The sequence below is a fragment of the Pygoscelis adeliae genome, unplaced genomic scaffold (assembly GCF_000699105.1).
Source record: "Pygoscelis adeliae isolate BGI_AS28 unplaced genomic scaffold, ASM69910v1 Scaffold133, whole genome shotgun sequence".
Taxonomy (NCBI): domain Eukaryota; kingdom Metazoa; phylum Chordata; class Aves; order Sphenisciformes; family Spheniscidae; genus Pygoscelis; species Pygoscelis adeliae.
In genome coordinates, this window is record NW_008824475.1 from 4,501,628 (window position 1) to 4,520,266 (window position 18,639).

Below are 18,639 nucleotides of genomic sequence, written 5' to 3' on the forward strand. Positions count from 1 at the left end.
GGTTGAGTCCCCATCCCTGGAAGTATTTAAAAGACGTGTAGATGAGGCGCTTAGGGACATGGTATAGTGGGCATGGTGGTGTTGGGTTGACGGTTGGACTCAATGGTCTTAGAGGTCTTTTCCAACCTTAATGATTCTATGATTCTATGATTCTATGACATGGGTCCCCTACAAGTCCTGTGGAGTATCTGGTAGCCTCATGGCACTGTTTTACATACTGTAAAGTTTTTCAAATAGCACTTCACATTTACATCCTTAGTTTTGAGCAAGTGAATCAGTATCTTCAGGAATGTTAAGTCATTAGGAATTTAAATGTGAGTGTAAATTATATACCTTGATTAAGTAAGTCTATTGGAATCGACCCTCAGTAAATATCCAACTATTAAATAGAATAAAACTCCTACTGTAAATAAGCATTAAATGAAACACATACAGGTGACAGACATATCTTCTAACTTAAATTAGAAATTCACAGAAACTTACATGTAATTTCATTTCATCTGATCTTAAGTCTGTTGGTGTATGTCAATTTTGGGCATGGTGTTGTTGGGTTGACGGTTGGACTCGATGATCTTGGAGGTCTCTTCCAACCTTAATGATTCTATGGTTCTATGGTTCTATGGTCAAAATCACCAATACACAGTTTACAATGTAATTATATAGTACCAATCCACATTTTAACAGGCTTACTTATATTTTATTGCCAATAAATTATAACATTCATTACCCTCCCTAACAACCTGCAGGACTGAGTGTATTTTGGCATACTGAGGCTCCCTTTCTTTTTCTTAGTTACTGTTTGTAGATTCTATTATGTATGTTTATGCAAGTAAGAGCATGAATGTTCTGCTTCTATATTTACATTTCTGCAGATATGTGCATGTGTACAGTAGATGAATGCAAATGCCAATTTGATGGTTAACCAAATATTGTCTCACATATCTGAAAATACTCTTTCAATTTGCAGTTTTCACTGGAATGTAACTGGTTAGTTTTACTAATACCTGATGTAATTTAAAGGAAAACAGTAGATTTTAACACATGAAGCCTAGCTAAAGCTTTGATTTTTTTTTTTTTTTTTTTTTGCTTCTGGAATCCTAATTTAAGCTGACAATGTAAGTTATAATAAACCTAGCCTTAACAGATGTTATTCCAACAGAAAATCCTATACATTATTCTACATAGCTAAATGTATCTTAGGGTTAGGTGATAACACCACTGTGTCAGAGAAAAATAAAGGCATCCTTAAAAATCCTTCTGAGATAGCTATTAAGTGATGCTAGACACTTTATTCCATATAATATAATGGATATTTCACCCCAAGGCTGATTCTGATCAAGCTTTTTGTCTCAGTAATAACCTCTGTCAGATCATCTGGACATAGTCTAATTAGTCCTCAGTTTTTATTTCACAATGTCAGATTGGTTTCAGGCATTCAAAAATGTAGGCAAAGGTGAACCCTATGGCTGTAAGGGAAGAAGGTAGAGAGGAATATTAAACAAGAGGCTTTGAGAGAAAACCAGTGGGAGACTGAGGGTGTATAAAAGGGTCTGCTGAGTTTCCAGAAGTACTTAGAAAATTTCATAGATTCTGAAAAGCTGAAGGCTTTGCTTGCATTGCTCTCTTTTTAGTATTATTTATTATGCTGTTTTAAGTGTATACTGTGCTATAAGTTTCAGACAGTGATGATTATCTTTAGATTCTCCCTTTTAGGGGAGCACAAGTGAATGACAGAAAGGTTTATTGTCTTCTCTGGATTTTAGGTAGAGTCAATACTTGCATCAGAAACATTGTAGTGTCCATTGATATTAGACTGATATTGATGGAGAAATGATTATTTGTTTTCTGTTAAACTAGCTTTATTCTAAGAGCATCATGTTTATAATATAGCCAGTTTCTGCCCCATTGGCATCTTCTTTATTATCAAGGAAAATTGCAAGGCTGTAGGTATCATCAAAAATTCAATACAAGCATCAAAAGGAGCAGCAGTATAAAATATTTCTTCTGTTTTCTGAAAAGAAAGCAAAAGTAAAAACATAAACCAGGAAAAAACCCTTCATTTATTTCTCTCCATTCTAACTTGTATTGAAAGGTGTTGAAAGTATTTGAGTACTTAATATGGAAATACTTATTGTTTCTGAACATGCAGAATAGTGTTTTGAGTTTAGTTTATTTTATTACTAAATAATAATGAGCATATTATTGAGAATATTATCTTCAATCAGTTATTATTTTAAAATTATATTATTTTGTCCCAGTTATTTATTCATGCCATTTCTACATCTAGAAATCAGTATCACATTGACATATTTCAAGAAGTTTGTATATAGAAAAGTACATACAGTGTTGACCCTCTTATGGCAAGAAAATAATTATGAAAATATCTATTTGAAAATCTCTGTTAATATGTTATTTAAGTGAAGACTTGGTCTTAGATTTCTAATAAAATATAAAACAAACAAAAAAGGGACTAATATTGCTCTATGAATTCATTTGATGTTTTCAATATACGTAAAGGTTTCAGATAAGTATCAGAAATTCAGAGAGCAAATACTTAGAGAAAGTTTGTCAGAAGAAAAAACATCTGTAGAATGCCTAGTCTATATAGAGTTCTTGGACCTCCATCCTATATGAAAGAATTTCTTAACATCACTACATAACGCAATTTTTACTTACCCTAGGAGACTGAACTGATCATCTGATTTACAGAGTCTGCCTATTTCAAGATAAAGGCTCAAACCATTCCACCATCCCTTTCTGCAAATGGTCCAGCAGTGATTGATTCCAAATATTTAAATTAATCATTAACTGTGCTTTAAAAAAGTAAAAAAAGAAGCAGAAAATATGTTGGTGCACTCTCAGCAGAGAAAGCTAAGAGTGGAGTGCTGTCATTTCCCAGTGATACTATCCTTTAGCAATCATTTGAATTTTTTGAGAACTTCTTAGCCTTACTTTGCATTGCTTTTCTACCCAGAAATGCTTCCCTCTGTCAGTGCCACTAGGCTCTCCCCAGTACACTTCTGAACTTGGAAGGCATCCATTGAAGAGCTGCAGAGTTTACTTGTGCCCTACCAGGGGGGAATCAAGATACGGTGCATATGCAATGTGTCATCCAGTTTTCTTAGAACTTGTAAAAGATCCAGCTGTGCTGTTAATTTGGTCAGGCCTCAGGCCTTCCACAGCACATCAATTTTACTTGATTTACATTCCAGAGCCTACATTACATTTCTATGTCAGGAATCAGTGGGAAAAAGACCCTTATCGAGCTCCTGGCATTACAAGAAAAAAGCAAGAGAGTCGAAAAAAATGTAATGGATATAATGCATTCTGTAAATACATTTTCTGCATGCTTGTTTGTGAGAGAATATTTCTAGTGTTATCCCTCTGCAAGAAGAAGGATCAGAGAGAAGATATTCTATTTTTCAACATTTGTAGGTTTTATTTTAATTTATTTTTAATAATTTAAAAAACATAAAAGCAAACAAAAATTACCTATGTGGCTACTTGGAAATTATTTTCTTAGTTGCACTGAATATATAATATGGTTCATTTTATTCTGTTATTTTTAAGCTATCATTATGCTGAAATAATTCTGGCAGTTTCCACTTATTTTTCCCTATCTCGACAAGAAACACCTCCTTGTAAACAAAACAAATTAAAACAAGAAAGATCTTGAAAGAACAAAGGCAGCAAATTCTGATGGTCACTGCAGAAAGATTTTTACACAAATAGAAACATTACTAAGAGTCAGTGTTGTAGTAAAATGAAAGGACAAATAATATACATCCATATACTGAAGGAGAATATTTTCAAAAGTAAGAATAGGGTACAAGAATCCAAACTCTTCAAAGGAAGAAAAAAGCACTGTGAAAATTAAATAAATAAAGGACTGCTTACTTTTCCTTAAGGTAGTTTCAGAGGACGACCTTTTTCTAAGAAGGAAAATGTATTCAACCATGGAGAAATACCTACTGAAATGCTTGCTATTCTCTCTTTCGAATATTTTATTGGTAATTGGAATTAATAATCAAATGAAACAACTGGAAATCAGAAGGGTGGGGTTTATGTTTAGGTACACATCAGTTTGGTAGCATGCCTTAAGGAATACTGGAGAAAGTGGATGTTGAGATTTTTTATTAGATTATGTAACTAAAACACTTTGTGACACATCTTTCCTTATATTCATTTGATATCAATATTCAATGATATTAAAATTCAAAAATAGCAAAAGGATAATTGACTCCCTGAAGCCTCTAGAGTACATTTAAATATATGAAAAAGGTTTAGTCATGTGTACATGTACAATGTTTACAGTATCCCAATAACATACATATGAGAAACTAAATACATTTGTTTGTAAACATGTGAGAAACAACTGGAAGTAACAACAAATTATATGAACAGGTATATTAAAATATTGATAAAGTACTTGATCTTGACATTTAAGTACTTCAGCAGGTTGATGACAAACTTACTACAGCTTTTGTAGGGCAAAAAGTTCTGAAAAAAAAAATCCCAAATATTTTTAATTTACTACCAAAGTAACGTGTTTGTTACAAAATTAAAAATGTTTAAAAAAGATTTGTGAAGATGTGTAGATGACATAATTAGGTAAGTTTCTGAAATTTTGAATAGTTACTAGAAAAGATACATTGGAGCTACCTTTCATTTTCTTTTGCAGCATCTACATTAGTTAACTTTATTGTGGTTCAATATGACCCTTTCTTGTTGTTGTTTCCCAGCATCAAAATTGGATGTTTTAGTCATCACCTAACTACCCAGGCATTTAGACTGAACCTGCAAAACAGTTTTGATGGAAATCATAAAATAAAATTTCACACCAGTTTCATAGAAATAAGGATGAGACAACCAACTTCTATTTACTGATGCAGTTTTAAGGAGTGTCTTAATGGAAATAGGAAGCCCAGGTCCAGTCCTTCCTTTATCCAACCAGATTTGAAACCCAGTTTCCCAAGGAACAGTACTGATCTTATTTCTGTTTCTCCAGCTGTTGCTTTTTCAGTTGCCTGGGTTAATTAGGGTTTCCATATGCCCAGTTCCTACTTCACACCATATGTGTTTCCTTTATATCTGTACTTGATATCTTGGCATTCTGATATTTAAAGAACCTTGAGCTCATTTGACAAAGTATCGAAGAGGGGTAATATGATTAAAGGGGAACTTCAGTTTAAGATTTTACAACTTGTAACAGGAATCTAAATACTCAGTTCTCATTAAAGTTGTTGATAGCTGTGTATGCAAATGAGTAGAAGCTAAAATTGACAGCCCAAGATGAGAATCTTCCCTTCCCTTCCTTTCTCTGCCACTGAAGAGAAAGTCCTACTATTTGCATAATTCCCATATGAAGAACTGTGGCTAGCAGAGATTTTGAGGTCAAATACTTTTCAGAAAGTTCTGAAGTCATCAGAAAGACATTATTGTGTTAAATAACATTCTTTTTAACTAGAAAAGTACAGAAGAATATGTCTATCCATAAATCAAAGTTCTCAGTATTAAGACATGCTCAGGGAGCAACGGACAAAATCACAAAGAATAACCACTTATTTCCAACAAGCATCTGGGCCATTCATTGTGATTCAAGAACGATATTTCTGAAAATAAGCTTGGAAAAACAAGCATAAGGAATATTCATTGTGATCCAAGAACCATATTTCTGAAAATAAGCTTGGAAAAATTGCTGATCACAAAACCTCTTACAGTTTGTTTCTATATTTCATGTTGTCTTTTTGAAATGACTATGTGGCTTTATTTACTTTGTTTAACACAGTTTCAGTAGAAATATGTAAATAATATCTACGATTGTATGCCCAGGTACTTAAGAATCTGCAGGCAGCCTCACTTTGCACTTATTTCAGAAATCATGTGTGTTGCAGGAGGTGCAAACTACTATCTCAGGGTGATTAAGGAAAATTTATGTTTCCCTTCTTCTGTTGTTCCAACAGAAGTCTTTGGATGGAAAATACATCATGTTGGAGGCTGTACTGTTGTTTGAATTCAAGTATCAGCCCTGAGTCCTTAAATAGTAAGAAGACAGCAAACTTAGAACAAGTACTTACACCTCTTGTCAGTTGATGGTATGGACACAAGCATGAAGACATAAAAATAACGTACAAGTTCTTTTGCTCTTGTTATGACTCAGTGAATCTCTCAGTTTTAGAAAAGGAAGGAGATATTGGATTATGTTTAATATAGTTCAAATAAAAGATTTATAGTAGCTTCATATTAACAAAATAAAATTGCCAAAACCCATGTAAATGACTGCCTACTAAAAATTTTCATATTAAATTATCCATTTATTTCCCCCCTCCATAGGTTCATACTGCTAGACAGTGTCTTTTAAAAAGTAAGCAGTATTTTTACCCACTGGAAATACATGCAATTATTAATGAAATTGATTTTATGCAGAAGGTGCTGGTATACTGCATGAATGCATAAAGCCTTAGAGAATTAGGCAGTTATGACCTGGCCCAATGGATAAGGCTATGTCCTGACATATGAGAAAGGCCAACACAAAATATTCACATCTCCCCAGAATTTAGGACTCTATTTTCTCAGGGATACACAATATATTAGAGTTAATATGAGTTACAGCACTGATTCACTGCACATTAAGGCAACGTGAGATCCCTGAGGTTCTTTCTCCATATTTTGCAGAGTACTGCAAAATGTGAGCTTCCGTTAAACAAAGTAAAGTCTCTAGCTCTCCTGCTTTCAAAAAGGGCTTTAATTCTATAAATCAGTGTACCTACATATTGTTTACTCTGTTCCCAGATGGGCAGGAATAACAACTCCAATGGGGGTGAAGACTTTACTTATTCATCTTAATGTTTTACTGACAACAAAGCCAAGTATCAGGGAGTTGAAAGCTAGCATTACAAGCATATATTTCCAAATAGAGAAAGAAAAATAAAACAGAGGATGCTCTTAACCTATAATATAGTTCACATTTTGAGAACAACTTTGCCTTAGATGGTATCTTTCAGAAAACTGAATGGATATTGTTCTTCTGAAAGGAAGAGGCTAATATTATTCCACCAGTGTTTTCCATTATACCATCATGTTCAACCTGTTCATCTGTGTGTAAAAATTCCTTAATACCATAATTGCGGTAAATGCAGACAATGTCTTGAATATTCAAAGGAATAGAGCATGAGGAAACTTATCTGTGGAATTTATTTCTTGATAGGAACTTGATAACTTTAGATTCATTACAAGTTTTCTCTGGATTTCAGTAGACTGTAGGTCAAGCCTTTAGTTTGCATTGATTGTATTAATGTTGCAGATGTGCTGCAAGGTTGTTCTGATTTTGTATGTTATTTTTTGCAGTTTGGACATGAAAATTTAGTATGTGTTTGTTTGTGTTCTGACTGAATGCCCTACAAGGAGAATTTGGTTTTACTCCACTTAACTGATAGGGTCACTGCACCAGCCCATGAAATGAAACTCCATCCTATTAATGTTATCCAGCAATACCTCATATTTGGTTTGAGATTTACTTGTAAATATTTACTTATAACTATGATTAATTGTAAGCATTTATTTTTAGTACTGTAAGTACATGGAGTGATGAATATTGAATTTTTGAAAACTGTTCAATAGGATAAAAAGAAATAATGATAATTTTAAAATACTGAATACACTCCAGAAGAAGGTATTCCTATTCAAATAGAAAAGTACATTTTCTTCTGTGTAATGTCATATAACTTTGTATCAGATAAGAATCAAAATGAAAATATAGTGTCTCAATATTGTTGACTCGTGATCGTTTGATGAGGATTTACTTAAAAGGAAAACTAAACATCTCAGTTATCTGCAAATCATGGGGGAAGACCTTCTCTGCTTCCATCTACTGGTGAATTGAAGGATACACAACACGAGCAAGGCGCTTTCATTAATGTGTATTCTTCATATCCTCTCTCGCTGTCTCTGGGGCATTTTGTTGCATTTAATGAAAAATCTTTTAAAATCAAGTTGGAGGAGGCATGGTAAAATTATCTCCTTTTATGATTAAACACCATGATCTGAGGGGAAAAAAACAAACCATCATAACCTAATCAGATGCGTTAACTGAGAAGTGAAACTGGACAGTACTGAAGAAATGGGGAAGAAGTAAGGCCAAATGCCTTTGAGCTTGGGTTTCCTCCTCCTCTTAATGTGTGCAAGGGAGTCTCCACCAACCAACAGAACTTTCCACAGCTGAATTAGAGGGTCACCCCAGATCCATCACTGTGGCTTGGCTTCAAGTTCTTCAATGAGACACTACAAAAATGAACCGTTGCAAGGTGTTGCCCCAACATAATGGGTGTCAGGAGAAACTGAGCATCTGCATGATGACTGTACCTGCTGTCATACATGTGTATGTATACATATGTGTACACACATACACATACATATGCATACTGTCATACAACGTGCATATGTATGACTGTGTATTGATACGTTCACAACTAATGTTCATAGAAGGAATAATGTTTATGAAGGAAAAGGGAGATTCTTGTTCACTTTATCTGTTTCAGAGCAAAGATGTGAAGGTTGAATGATGGCCAATAACAGTGGGATGCAGAAACACCTCATTTAAACAATGGTAATCTACTGGGGAATGGGTTTGCAGAATTCGTTTTCAAAGCATATCAAAAGATGGACACTGAACTACAAGTACAATATACAAGAGGGGGATACATAGTGCCAACGAGATGTTTGTTAGGAACATGGGAACACCAAGTCAGTGCTGGAGAGGGTGCTTTACTTATTGTTCATATAAAAATACTATTGTTTTACTATTGTTGTTTCCCAAATCAATTATGTATGCCTTTTGACTGTTATAGCTTTTTCTTTTTTTCTTCCTTTCTCGTTTTACATCCACATACTTTTCTTGTGGAAGTAGTCAAGACTGACTGCTGACTACCAGGGAGGGGAGGTTTCCTGGGTTGGGAAGAGATTGGAAAGGAAGAAGGTAAAGGAACAAGGAGGAAAACAAGACATGAGCTTGTGCTGTTTTGTTTACCAAAAAACCAGATCATCTGCATATTTAGGCTTGTTCCTCATTGTTGCCAATAGTATGTAGCAGAAAGATTATATATATATAATTATGATTTGACTGCAGTATTCACTTATTATTTAATTGTTGTAGTTCTGCACACAGGTTTATGGGGTGGGGGGTGTGTCTTTTGCTTCATTTTCACAGGGAGCAGGAGAGAAGGACTGTTGTAAGTTAATGCCAACTGAAGGACAAGTAGGGGTAATGATTTTATTCACTTTAAGTCTTTGATCAAAATATAAGTAGAACATCTGTCCCTACAATGTGTTTTTGAGGCTGATATGTAATGGTGTTTCTTCACTGATATGTTAGATAATTCATCTTACATGTATTTCTAGGTCATGCAGGGTACTTTTAGCTGTTTCTGATGGTCTTACGGTGACTCTGTACTTTAAACTCAAGGTCTAACGGCCAAAAAAGCTTCTATTTAGAAAATTCAGCTTCTAAAAATGAGCACTGTGTGATTATTCCAACTTGTGGAGAGATCCTGGGGAATCTCCTGCTGCTCTTGAGCTTGTTAAAGTCACTGGTGCTCACACCCCCTGAATTTGCAAGAGTTTATGCATCCCATTTACAAGAGAACATTCTGATTTCAGCTGGAGTTCGTTTGCTCATCAAAGTAATGCAACTATGAGTTTTACTCATTTGAGACTGTTACCAGAAAGTTTCCTCCCACTCCAGAAAGATTTACTAAAGTTAATAATAATTTGAGAAGCCTTTAGAAAATGGTGTCAAAATTATCTCAGAAGTGTGAATGCTTATAGACTAGTGAAAAACAACAGACGTTTTCTGAGTTAAATACCAAACCAAACCACACCAAACCAACAAAACCCAAAACAAAGAACTTGCCTATCAGTACCTTTGCAATCTGTTCCCTCTCCCTAGGGAGTTGTGAGGTACACAGAAAATTTGCAGTGAAGAGTGAGAGAAGCACAACAAAAAAACAATATAAAACCCCCGCATAACTGTATATTAGTGGTTTGATTTGTTTCATGTGCATCTTGTCTGCAGTGTGACAAAGTAGATGTTGTAGCATCGCTAATGCTTCTTTGTGTGAAGAAAGTCTCAAAATATTTGAAAGCAGAAAAATTTGGAGCATATTCAATTAAAGCCAGAGTAAAGCTGAAACATTTAGTAGTTATGCTAGCAAGAAAACTAAATCCACACTGAAATATATGGATCTCTTTTGTTTCTTCAAACTAGGCTTTGAATTCTGATAACCAATTAGTGATTTGTTACGCTGTTCTTCATAGCTTTTTCCAGAACACAAAACAGAGCCTTTTCAGGCCTGACATTTGGGTTTTAAGAACTATGAAAAGGTAAAAAAATAGAGAGAGATACATAGGTATAGATACATCCATATTGTTCTCCCAAGTGTGTCTATAAAGCAGGGTGAAACTAACAGTGATATTTTGGTTTTATTTTAAGAGTATACAGTTTGATCAAGGCCTATGATTGTTAACATCAAAGCCATGGAACATTGCTGGAGGTGCATGTGCTTATATTTTTTCTTTTCTCAAGTGCAGGGAACAGTGGCTGATTTAAAAACTGGAAGAGAGAAAGAAATTGAAGCTTTGAACTAATTTGTAAAATATATGTGTTCTACATTAAATTGCTGGATGGTTCTGTATTTTTTTTTCCTTTTGTTAAAATGGTACATGCTTAACTATTGTGGCTGAAATGAGCAATTTTTGGCAGACTAAATGTCTCACAGTTTAAGTATTTGGATGAGTTGAGTAGACCCCACAAGCTTGGTAAGAAGTAACAGATGGGAATGACTTGTTTGGGATGGGACACAACTGTCTTATACCTATACAAATACTTACAATAGAAGTTCACATCTCTGAAAGTCCTAAGGCTTTTGTATCATTTTGTCCTTGTCTAAGAATGTAGCATAAAAGATCCATACGTTAGTGTGTTACACCCAAATTATGTTTTACTGGAAATGAATACTGTTTAAAGCAGTGTGCATTTGGTCAACAGTAGGTAATAAAAAAAGTGTTACGTAGTGCCTCCTCCGGGAAAGACTTCTGTTGCCTGCCAGATGGGCCATTCCACATCTATTTAAAAGTATAGAAAGTGCTATCTTAAGAAACCAAGATACATTTTATTATTTTACATGTATAATTTCTGATTACAGTCATTGTTATCAGCATTAAAATAATAAATTAATTGAGTCTTTTGGATGTGAAGTTGAATATCTGAAATCAAATTAAAGTAAGGACTGCTTAAAGGTAAGACAGAACTGAAAGGAGGAAATAAATTGAGTCACTGAATTGTTATAAGCTACAAAGGTGTCCTGTATAAAGCTGAACAAGGATTAGGAAGATGTAGTAGAAGACATTGAGCTAGGAGTAGAATCTGCAAGACCTTTAGAGATCCATTGAGTTTCACTGAGTGTGAACTCAGTGAGAGCACTTCTGACTTTTGATCATATCCTTTTGTGAAACTCATATGGGTAAACTCACACGATTTTATGAGAGCAGTGTTTTGGGAAGAGATTGCAGTGTTTGAAGTGGAAGGTAGTGAACAGTATTACATTAGGGAAACGAGTGTGGAAAATTACAGAACACAGACCATATTCAGCAAATATTACCTACTTCAGCTGCAGTTTCTAAAGAGTAATGTTTATTGGTAAGCTTGATTCACCATTATAAGTTTATTTTACTTTCAAAATCTTGGGAATCACATAGGCAATTTGAGTTTAATACCCATGTAATGGGGAGCATCTTCTGCTTGTTCATGCTTGGGTATGCAAGAAGTCAACTACACGTTGTTGTTTTTTTACTCATATTTATAAAATTTCTCATCTCCACTCTTAAAGCATTATTACCCAGGACACAATATCTGTACAACTTAACAACATGCTATTTTAGCCCTGTCTTCACTGTGTCATACACCCCTATAAGATAAATATCTAGCATTTCTTCCACTTGTTTGACTGCAAAGGTACAATACCAAAGCATTTTAAGTGAATTGCAGAAGGGCAAGGAAGGTTGTGGAGCATTGAGAATGACCAGCCACAATTCAGCTAGGAAACTCTGTTTTCTGGTGAGAAAATTGACCTTGAAGAACATCAGGGGATGTTTGTCTTCATTTTGCACCAGGGGAGGTTTAGATTGGATATGAGGAAAAATTTCTTTACTGAAAGAGTGGTTAAACATTGGAACAGGCTGCCCAGGGAAGTGGCTGCATCACAAACCCTGGAAGTATTTAAAAGACGTGTAGATGAAGCGCTTAGGGACATGGTTTAGTGGGCATGGTGGTGTTGGGTTCACGGTTGGACTCGATGATCTTAGAGGTCTCTTCCAACCTTAATGATTCTATGATTCTATGATCACTATATTGTATACCTGGTGCTATTTCCAGAGGGAGGTTGGGGGGCTAAAGAATGACTTGACAAAACATGAGGATGACAGTTACTATTGATTTTTTTATTAAAGTTTAAAAAAAAATTAGAAAAAAGTTTAATGAAAAGATCTTAATGAGCCTTGCTAGCTCTAATCAAACATTTATTTCTCATCCTTAATCATATTTAGTCCATTTACAAATAGGTCAACTCTACCTCTGATATACATACGTTAAATGCACACTCTCGACGTTGTAAATTATGCAGTTATTCTTGCGTAGGCAGTTGTAGTTGGAATAGTGAACTCTGAAGATGGACTTATATGAAACACTGATACTTTTTTGCTTGCTTTTCTTTACTTATATATATATTCTTTACATATAGACAAAATTTTGTTCTTTAAAGGACCAGAGTAAATATATTTAAAAAAAAAATGCAAAAAACACAGAGACTGCAAGAAAATTGACTGTAGTAAAGGTGAAATCATTGATTTTTACATAAGATCAGCAGATTGTTCTAGCAAGACTCACCACTGTGCTGAAGCCCCATCAGGAAGGGGACATGAAAGGTTGTTAGAAAATCTGTACAGAATTTAGATTAGCTACTTTAGTGTACTTATATAAGTTTTAATATCTTCCTTAATAATAAAATTCATTTATATCCCAGACATCAGGTTATTGGTCTCTTGGCCTCTTTGAGGAAGTAATTGAGCACCTGTATAGGGACAATGGGAACCGAGGAGTTCTGATTAGTTTTCTCTAGTTATAAATTATTTATCACCTCATTCCATTTCCCTCTTATACCTATTGGGACGTTTTCGCAGTCATGTTGCTTAATAAGAAAGTGAACATCAGGATTCTATTTGCTATGGTTCACCCTCATGAGCCATTTAGCATTTTGTAATTCCACAGAAAAAGCTATCTGATCAGTGGAAATGAAGTGAGAGTTTTATAGATGTTTTCTGTTATATGATTTCTTTTTTAAAAAGGTAATGACTGACTCATTTAAAAATGGGTAAATTGGCTAACAAATCTTAACCTGTGCTGTTATACAGGACACCTACTGCTGAAAGAGCAAATAAATTTCCTTCTTCCAAAATACATACATCATAAAATACATACAGAATGCTTATATCTATTCATGTTGAAAGCGAACTCCACATTTTAACATAGCTTAATACATTTAAAGCATACTTCTGCATATTCCATTTTGGAAAATAGCTTTCTTAGAGTGGAATGTTATAAAAAGGTGATATGTAAACTTCTGTGATTTTTCACATCCTCTTCTTTCTGCATACCTTTAAACTTGAAGGAATAGACCACAGTTTCTTTCCTACCATCCGCAGGTGAGACAAGACGGTGATGGGCATTTAAAAAGTTGTGAGCACATAGTAAGTTTTGTCCTATGAACAGAAGATTAGCCTTTTGTACTCCTTGACTCCAGTCCATCAGTTTGGACTAGGAGCTGTAGACCAGTGCCTTCTCAGACCTCTCATTTGTCACATAAAATTCAATAACAAGAAATACAGTGTTATGTATTTGGGGATGGATATGAGAGAACCTACAAAGAACAAAACATCTATGAGCAAGAACTTGTTAGTTGGAAAAGACTCAATGGAAGAAGTATGTGGCTGTAACACTTGTTTATAGCACTGCTATGAGCTGCCAATAAGATATAATTATAGAAAAGGCAAATACAATAGCATTTAATAATAGTATGACTGAGCAAAGCTATGAAGAGATCATAACCTGAATACTGTGTATGATTCCAAGAGTTCATGTTACACATTTAAAATTAAATGTGACCAAGATCAAAGAAGTTCTAAAGAAACATCATCAAATTCAAGGTCTACTTTTGAGAAGAGGTTGACCTGACCACTCCAGCTCCAGGTTCTACAGCAGCCTTCCAAAGTGGAAAAGACACCAAACTCCCTGTAACTGCAACTTACAAGGTGTGGAATGGATGCCTGTGGCAGCAGGCAACTGGATTTAGTGGCCCAGGGGGCCCTCTTAGCTCAATCTTCCTATGTTCCTTTAGCATTATTCTTATAAATTACCATTGCTGCATGTCTGGAATACTGGATATGCCTAGCTTCCTCACATGGGTTCATGTCTGCTGGGTTCAGTCCTTCCTTATGTTACCTGGAGAAGGTGCCTGGTCTCCCACCAAGCACAGACTTGTTTAAAACCTAAGGCAGCCAGTCTAGCTGTCTCTTGTGTCATGTTAATTGTAAGTTTCGTTCAATGGTATTTTAAAAAAGACTCTAATTCTGCAAGCTGTGAAGTCAGTTAGAAAGCTTGCAATGACCTTAATAATTAGACCAAGCTATGGCACATATCTCACATAGTAGTTATTGCTACGCGGGTGGCAGGAACTCCTCATAGACTAAAGTTTCATCTAAAGAGAGTATATGAATGATAGTGTGTTCCTCACCTCCTGAAGAGACAATGCCTCCCTGACACCATACACACACCTTCTTTATTGGTCTTTATCAAAATAATGGTAGGAGGTAGTAGCGCTGAACAGTACACCTTGACATCCATTTGGCTTATTAAGACTAATTTGCACAACTTGATGCTTTTGTCTTCTTCCCCACATTATAAAACTAAATGAAACAAAACTGTGCCTCTTTTATAATGTCAATAATATGACATACATTCGGGGAAAAAAATAAATTCCATGTTAAGAAGTTATCAAATCTAGTCTTACGGACAAGGACTGGGAGAAAAGTGCTGCTGATGAGTGACATATGCAGTAATCTGATCACTAGAAACAAGCAAACAAATTGAATGATTCTACAGCTAATTTAATTTGCCAGAACACATTCATCACATAGGGCCAATGCTGCCCTCAGACTAGTAAATTCAGTTTCAACTGGTACATTGAGGATTGTGAGTAAATGTCTGAAGGCAAAATTAAGACCCTAATTTGGATATTCCCTGAAGCTGAGTAGCTGTTTGACTGCCCTGTTCTTTCCAGTGTTCTATAAGAAAATAATTATTTTTGGTAGAACAGCTAAGAAACCATCTCATTTGTTTTGCGGAAAGAATAGACACACAGTTTGCAACGTCAAAAGGCAGCTCTTCAGAGGGAAGACTGCAGGTCAGACCTTCACTTAATGCACTGTGATACAGCCAGGTACGTAAAACCTGACACATAATATTTCTTAAGTGTTCCTGGTTTTCATTACATCAAATCCAAGTTTATGATCTAATAACATTCCAGTAAGGGCACTGTAAATTCTGAAAATAAAGAAGATCCAGATAATTTCTAAAGAACAAACAAGCAACTGCTTAGTTTTAGTAAATTACTTAATATCATTAATATATCAAAAAAAGCCCAGTGTGATCCCTTTTTATAGATTGGATTCACAAAATCCATCTGGAAGGAAGAAAGCAGACTCTGCTGAATAACAAAGGTGTTTAATTAAGAAATATTGTATTATCTGTGAAATAAGCATACTTGAAGACTGGAGAAATAAAATTATTCTCTATATATTGATATTAATGTTTTACTTACAGTGTTTGCACAATGCTAGTCCTTATTCTGACACTAAAGGTGAATACAATATTCATATGGAATTGAATGATAGTTGAGAAATGTTGTTGAAAGATATATTCCACAACATTTTTTTTGGTTGGGTTTTTGGTGGTGGTGGTTGTTGTTTGTTTGGGGTTTTGGTTTTTTTTGTTGATGGTGGTGGTTTGGGGTTGTTTGGGTTTTTTTTTTTTTGCTTTGTGGATGCAACTCAATCTCGACTATGTGGAAATTTTGAGAATAAAAGAGAGTAGACTTGTATACTGAGTAAGGTTCAAAACAAATTGTGTAAATTCATTGATTCCTAAAAATATCATTAGATTCTATATTCTCCTCAGGTTTTTTTTTTTCTCATGGAAGGTAACTGAGCCTCATTAGACCAGAAAAACAATCTCATTTTTTGTGGTTTGTTTTTTTTTTTTAAAAACAGCCAACAAAGAAAATGCATCTACTTTCTATTCTTATCCAAACTTGACTGCTTCTAATACTGAAATAGTTTTCTACTGGAATGTGAGACTATGTCAAACTGTGTGGAGCACCTTGAGAAAAAATGCTTTTGTTCTGAAAAAAATAATTAAAATACTTTTATAAAAATGAAATATGCACATAACAATTTCTGTTCTAGAGTGAAATACATTAACATGCATTGTGTTCACAAACATGAACTGAGCCATAACTATGCCTTATACTGTATGGTACTAAGATAGATTTATGACTGCGGTTTAGATAACTTTCCAGTCCTGTGCAAATGAGGTCCCTCTTATATCTGCAATCAGAACAGGGTCCATTATGATCCCTTTTCTTTCTTTCTATTCAAAGGAAACAATGGTTGACAAGAATATTTTTTAAAATACTTCTAACAGTTTATTTTCTCATTTCCAGATTTAAAAAAAAATATGTTGCTGTTTGATGTACACTGTTGGGTTGGCTTTTTTTAACTCTAAAATTTCAGTTTAACTGTTAAAGTGATAAATCAACAATTTTAGTCAGCTCCTTTCAGAAGTTCCCTTCAGCCATCTTCACTGCATCCTCAAATGAGAATAGAGTTGAATCACTCATTGGTGAGGAGAACATTGGTGGAGAACTGATTCATCTGTCAATTAGTTTCATCTGTCAAATCATTCTATAATATATGAATGTACTGCTACTTTTTAAAACTGTATGTTCATAAAGTATGTTAGTGGATTCACAGTTCATATACACTTCCAACTATAGATAAAGAAGACAAGAGAATCTAGTTCTAAAACTTTCAGTTTTCTGGATTTTTTTTTTTTCTTTTTTCTGCATATTCTTCTAGTCTGCCATATTTCAGATAAAGAATGTGGAGTAAATTAAATTGGTTTCATTGATCTTCATTGTGCAGATTATAATTCTGTGGACCACTAGTACAAATCCTTTTTTTCCAAAGGATTGGGCCAGAGAATTACTTCCAATGGTATGGGTATTACTCCCAGTAGCAAATACCCTATGTAGAAGGAGACTTCATAGACTCAGACTGTTTATTTGTCAGACTGTGATATAAAAAAAAACAAACACCAAAAACACTCTTGTATAAGAGTGTTCCACTCTTCATGAAAAAAAACATATTAAGCAGCACTTAAAAATCTGATATCTTTCTATGCCCTCAGAGAACAGAGAATAGGATCACTAGAGAAATATTAGACAATTTACTAGTATCATATTTTAATTAATATTGATTAAAAAAACACTTTATATAAACCAAAACATTATTCCCTCACAGGATACAGTAAAAAATATTTTTCAAATAAATTGTTGCATTGCAATAGCTATGAAAAAATAGCAATAGTTCATCATCAAATTGGGCAACTGCTAACAAATTGTTAAGGTAAAACACTATTCCCTTTATATGCTCACTGACGGCTTTTCCTTGTTCTATTCTTCCTTATCCAATTGTTTTTCCTATGATTCCTTACCCTAAGTAAGGTAAGATTAGGGTTTATGTTACATCTTGACCCAGCTGACTTTAGCATAAGTCTGATTTTATTCCCTCCCTTAGGTCTGTGCTATGAGTTTCTATTAAAGTAGTAGTGAATGAGGAAAAAGTTTTAATTAGGGAGGGTTGCTCAAATTATATTTTGTGTGTAATTTTTCTTTTTTCACTGAATAACACGATTTTGCGGTCAAACAAAATATTCACAAGATCTGTTCCATTTAAATTTAACGGGTGCATTTAAGAAAAAAAAATATAATGAAAAGCTGAACAAAATTAATCCTTTCATATGATTTTTTCCCAACTGAAAGATTTGAACTTTTGAATGTTAAATAATGTGTCATTTTGAATTTTTCCAAAAATAAATTATAAAAATAATTATTTTTTAAAAAAGGAATGTCTACACTTGTCTTTTAGTTCACATTAACAACGTACTTTCAAAGCGAATTTTCTTATCATCCCAATACCATGCTCTGCTAAGCATTATATAGGAGGTCTCATGGCATTAACACTGGATTTCCTTCTGTTGACTGAAGGAACCTTCCTGGTTAACGGGGGAGGTCCTAGACGACCGGAGGCTTGCCAATGTGACGCCCATCTACAAGAAGGGACGGAAGGAGGATCCAGGGAACTACAGGCCTGTCAGCCTGACCTCGGTGCTGCGGAAGATTATGGAGTGGCTCATCTGGAGGGCACTCACAAGGCATGTGCGGGACAACCAGGGCATCAGGCCCAGCCAGCACG